A 6,445-nucleotide genomic window follows, 5' to 3' on the forward strand; every position below is an offset into this window, starting at 1 on the left:
TCTCTCTCTCTCTCTCTCTCTCTCTCTCTCTCTCTCTCTCTTTCTCTCTCGCAACCCCGTCTTTCTCTTCTTCTGTTCTCTTACTACAAACCTTCACAGCACCCTTCTTTCTTTTCTGCTTCTTCTTCTTTTTTTTTTCTTTTTCTTTTTCAACAGTTTCTTCTATTTCGTTCGTTTTTTTCTATCATTCTACCTCCTTCTTCTTCTTCTTCTTCTTATTCTAAGTTTGTCCTATGTCCTAATTTTTTTCTACCAGGTCTAACCGAATGACCAAGCTGCTTAACATCTTGTAACTCGTGTCAAACTCTTTGTCTGGTTTTATTATATCCTATGTTGTTTAATTTGTTTTTATTTTAATTTTGATTTTGATTCCTTTTTTTCTCTTTTCATTTCGATGAATATTTTATTGATTTATTTATATTATTTTGTAGAAGATAGAAATGAATATGTTCTTGATTATTTCTCAGATTCTTCTATCTTATATATTTCTTAGATTGCGTCTATAATAATCGCTAGAAAATATCTTCTATATTATTAGACCACTTCGATGAGAGACTGAAAGGTGTGAAAGGTCGAATGAAGGTCGATTACGATACGCCATTTTTCTTTTCTCCTATTTCATGCGCTATGTTGTTACTTTACTTTACTTTTTTTTTTGTTTTTATTACGTTCAGATAGATATTCCTTTAATTATAGATAATATAATCGAATTATATTTGCTTATAGCCTATGGTAATGGAAATGAATTTTAATAAACATTTTTATTTCATTTATGGAAAATCTCCTTTATATGCGATTGAATAATCGATTTATTTTATAAATAAAAATTTAATCGAGTCTCGAGGACCATTAAGCAGCACCCAAATTTTACCTCTACACACTTTATATTTTATTATAAATTATTTTGACATTATATTTATTGACCAATTCAATAATTCACATGATAAGATCATTTATTCAAATATAAAATACTGAACTATACACGCAACAACTCATCGATCAATCCAATACTTTTGTCCAGCATTCATTGCGTAAGTTAAAAAATGAAAAAAAAAAAAAAAAACGTATAACTTTTAAAGGAAAAAAAAATGCTAAAAAATAGATTATTTGAAGAGTATATGAGCGAATAAGAGTCCTCTCTTTATAAAATACATATTCGTTTCTTTTATTTGAAAGAGATTTCTTCTAACGCTTTGAGTTACTCGCGAGTAAATGCGAATTGGAACGCAGGAGGAAGGAACTTGGAAGGAACAGGGTTGGTTTGGGGGTGGTTGGGGGGGGTGGCAAGGGGGTCGTGCTTGGTTGTACGTATTTACGCGTGGGTAAGAGCGACATCCCCGCGGACTTGCGCGGACGGGTGATATCGATCTGCCGTTTCCAGGGCCGCTTAAACCCACGACTCACGCCCGAGGATAATAATTCATGCTTTCGATGGAACCGAACATCCCCCTCTATTGGAATTCCTTTCCTAGATCTTCTTTTCAACTTTTCATTTCGATCTAGGTTGGATCGAACGAGAAACGATCGAATTGGATACAAATTTGATTTCGACATTATTATTTTGATAACGTCCAAATACTTTTCTCTATCCACATCATTCTAAAATTCGTTAATCCAACTTATATTTTGAGCACATGTACTGTCGCGTTTAAATCAAGTCGAAGTTTCTAAGTAAATAGGTATGTATATTAGGTAAATACAGGTATCTTCGATATCGAACGAGTTTCCGAAGTTTGACATTTTACACTTTGCTTGACTTTACGAACAGTTAATGTTACACAAATGGATTAGGTTCGTAACTTCTTGCTTATCTGATATATATTCTCATAAAAAAAAAACTTAGTTTTGTAAAAGTATAACAAAAGAAAAAATACATATTTTCAAGTATTTTTACAAAATTTGCTAAACTCTATACCTATAAAATGATAATATATTTTGAACAAATTATAATTATTAAAAATTCAAATAGAAAATAAAAGTTAGTTTATATTTGTGTGAACAATGACGTTAAGCTAGATTGGTATTCGAAAGAAGGACGTACGGATAACAACGTAATTAGCATAAATCTCGACAGATTTCTTTAGAAGGAAAGGAGATGATGAGACTGCCGGCAAAGGAAAGTCGACACAAAGTGTCGAAGAATTGGTGCCAGACTGCATACTAACCTAAGAGGAGAACAGACGACGGACGACGGACGACGGACGAATGGGACAGCGGCTTGGATCTTTTGATCTGGATAGGATACCACTCGATCCTTCTATTTCTCAAGGATTGCCCGTCTCTTTCTCCTTTAAACTCTCTTAACAAGACCAACACCTGCATTCTGCGGAAATAATAGCTTTAACGTTCTCTCTCTCTCTCTCTTTCTCGTCTAGTCTTCCAAGGTACCCCCAAAAAGCCGACTATATTTTCAATAGTAAACGTACTCTCTTCCCCCTAACGTGTATATGTGTTTAGGAAAATCTCGACTCCTTTTTTTTTCCTCTTCTTCTTCTTCTTCTTCTTCTTCTTCTTTCTTTTCTTCTTTTCCTCGCTCTCCGTCCTCTCACTCGAGGGATGATACATCTGGTTTGATCTTTGGACCTCTATCCCTCCCCCCTTTCTCCTATTTTATTTAAAATTATTTTTTTGCATTTTTTTACGTAGCATCGGTGTCCGATCGAACGGATAAAAATCACTTTTGATATCTCGATACATATTTCGAGATTATTTTCTAAGATATCATAGGGATCCCCTATATATATGTTTTGTCGAATAATCATTTTCAACGTATAAACTCACGTCTACCTTTATCGTCGAATATTCTTATGAATTGTTTCGTTTAAGAGTGACCTTTTTTTTGTTTCCTTTGATAAATGTCGATTTGTAGAAATTTTTATGGCAGATGGATAGACGATGAAAGAATGGTCGACGAGGAAATCTTCTTAGATTAGATTTGATTGTTCGTAAGGCAAAAACATCTTCTCATTTCTTTTTTTCCTTTTTTCCTTTTTACGATTAACAGACTTGGCCTGTCATTAGCAAGATCCCGAAAGGGGAAACCATTTGCATGTATATGTCTACATAAAGGATGATATAATCGCTTTTCTATCTCTCGGTTCTTTCAGATCGAACGATGATCCTCGTAGATCGAATCAAAGGATCAGGATCGTTCGAGACGAGCAAGTAGTCTTGTAAAACTCGTCAGCTTTTTCATTTCAAAGGAACAACAAAAATATTACAATATAAATAAAAAAAAGAAAAAGATAAAAGAAAAGAAAAGTTTGAATCATAGTACGATAGATAATATTCATCTTGTAATTGACTTTAATATAATTAAAAAGAGAAATCGAGATAACCCATGCGTCGTCGAATATTAAAATTTCGATTGGTTATAACGATATTATATTCTTTATTTATTTAGATTAATTTCTCTTGGAGAAAATCTTTCAATGTTTCCCCCCTCCCAACCCCCGCCACCGAATCGCGTGAAAAATTAAGAGAAATACGTTCGTTATTTTACAAAAAAAAAAAAAAAAAAGAGAGAGAAAGAACGGGATTTGCACTTTAATAACTAGCTATTATTTTGCTAAAGCGAGAGAGCGAGAGAGAGAGAGAGAGAGAGAGAGAGCGAGAGAGAGAGAGAGAGAGAGAGAGAGAGAGACAGAGAGAGGTAAGTTAATATCACGTAGCGTCACTTCACGCACGTTGTAATGGATCTCTAATATAACTGGAGATTATTTTTTGGTATAAAATAATGAAAAAGTGCATTAATCGCCGTCGCGCATTAAAGTAATCCACGATAATTGGACTTGAAATCTATATGCGTTCGTCGATTCACAGAGAGTGAAGTATGGAAATGCGAGAAGCGCAGCCGCCGGGTAAAATAACATCTATGTAATAGATAGAGAACCCGAATATCTGTTTTCCAGTATAACCGAGAATACCCATTACAAAATTTTCCTCACGAGGGGAGAGATATTTCTATTTTTATTATATTTAAAACTAATTCTAATTTCTAATATATTAATAATACATTTTTTCACAAATTATATATAAATTTCACGTTTTATTATATATTCGTTAAGCGGTATATAGAGAAAATGTAGTCGATGAAAATTATTTGTGTTTTCTATCAAATTATAAACAATTCCAATTATATATTATAAACGCAAGATTGATTCAACAGCGTTCCTCTACCAAACATTAACAATACAAAAGAAATGATAAATTATAACGATAAATTAAATCCTAATGCGATCTCGGTCACGTTGAATTTCGTATCAAGTTGAATCGTATGTTTTATAAGTCGATAATTTAGAATCTAGCGTGAATCTACACCGAAAGGGGTTGTTTCGATTAGCAGCGAGTTAGAGAGATGAACTCGCGAAAGTATGGTGAACGAAGGGGTAGTACGGGATAGAGGAGAATGGAAAAGCAGGGGGAGGGGAGGGGGAGGGTTAATGCGTGTTTGGGCGCGTGACCCCGTATGTAATGGATCCCTAATGCGAGTCGTCGATTATTTTCTCCTGTGCGCCATTATAGAACTACCGATCAAGAAGGGGGGGATGGGGTAGGGTGTAAAGGGTAGACGGGGAATAACCTGCACGGCTGACAAATTTACCAGCGATTCGAAAGCTTTTAGCGGTAAAAGTTCGACACCGATCGCGCGACACACATCGACTACGTTTGCATTATGCAAGCACGACTTTCCTCCTACTATTAGTGTTACATATACATGCCCATTATCTAGTAGCTGGGTTATATGTAACACGGCACCCAACTCCTAAACTAGGATCAATTTTGAATCTATGAAAGGTTCTTCGTTTTTTGATACTCGGATAATAAGATTTATCGATTCGAATCTTCGTTCGAAACTAATTTTCTAAAATAATGCAAGGTAGTTCACCTGTACGTAATCATGCATATGTATATTTAAATGTTTCATCCAATTCCATTTTATATGCACGTAACTTTGATTCTTTTTGGACTTTCTTTTCTTCTTCTTTCTTTTTTTTTTTTTTTTTTTTTTATGGCGTGAATAATTGAAGTACCATTATGGAAATGAGATTTGCGAGGAATTTATTATCGTAGGAAGTGAAAATGATTTATGAATTTTTAATTATGCCGTGTTGAATTTTTTACGACGATTAGAATTTCGAATTTGTGGTCAAGATCATTCTACATACGTGACGTAATGAAAATGATATTTTTGTATTATCTCGTCAATTTACCTTACGTGCTGACGTGTATTCACGTGTTCGTGTTATTCAAAAAAAAAAAAAAAAAAAAAAGAAGAAAAGAAATGAAACGATATAGAGAATTGACATTAGATTTTGGTATTCAAAAAGCGTAGTCTAGTTCAAAGTTAAAATCAGAGTCAAGTATCCGTTTAACGAACAATCGGCAGAAGTCAAATTTACAAAAGAATTTACAACGGTACCCGACGCGCTTGGATAAGAAGAAAAATAAAAAACGAGAGAAAGAGAGAGAGAGAGAGAGAGAGAGAGAGAGAGAGAGACCAGTTGCAGTGCTCCTTTCACGGATGCAGATGCAGCTGTAGTTATATAGGTGCCTATATAGGCAAAGCAGTTATGTCTATATATCGTACGGTCGTATATCCCAAGGAGACTACCTTTTCCTATACGTCCGACAAAAGGGCAGCCCGCGGACGGATAAATATGTAACTATAAAAAAGAAAAAGATAAAGGGAAAGAGAAAGAGAGAAAAAAAGCGAAAGAGGAAAAAAGAAAAAATAGGAAGGGTAAATACTCACCACGGTCAAGAATCAATATTGTTAGAGAGTCCCGGCCGTTTCGCCGTTTCTAATGTAAGTGTACTGCCCCACGTTTAGGAAGATTTCGCCGCCTTTTTCTTCGAGTGAGTAAGACACTCCAACGCGATTTTCTATCTTCCCATTTCACATTTCACATATTTTATAGATAATTATTTTCTTTTTTTATTCTTTTTATAAAATTATACGAAAACACAAGTGTCTTAATATGATTCAGTAAAATTCAAGTATAATTTATGAATTCTTATTAAGTTCACGAGTTTTTTTTTTATAGAGATAGTAGAGATTATGGTGTTTAGACAAAATAATAGATTTGATTAGGACGGATATATAAGAAATAAATAAATCATGGTAAATCATCGGGGAAGGAGATAGGAATTGACAATTTTAGTTGGTAAAAAAAGGTCAAAAGGTATGGGATGATTCGCGTCGTAACAGACTCGCGTGTCGTAAAAGCTTTTTGCGTGTTACATGCTCATCCCTGTTCCATTCTAACGCATATAACTACTCGCGACCATCCCTTAACCGTTTGTTCGGCTTTCTCCCCTTACCCTGCGGTCAGTCAGTTAGTCAGTCTTCTCGCACGCGATACACGCATTGACTTTTCTAACACGCATCCACACCAATGCACGAATACATATATTTATATCGTCTAATCAGTCACGCTTCCTT

Source organism: Polistes canadensis, unplaced genomic scaffold (genome assembly GCF_001313835.1).
Source record: "Polistes canadensis isolate GaletaPanama2010 unplaced genomic scaffold, ASM131383v1 scaffold_144, whole genome shotgun sequence".
NCBI lineage: Eukaryota > Metazoa > Arthropoda > Insecta > Hymenoptera > Vespidae > Polistes > Polistes canadensis.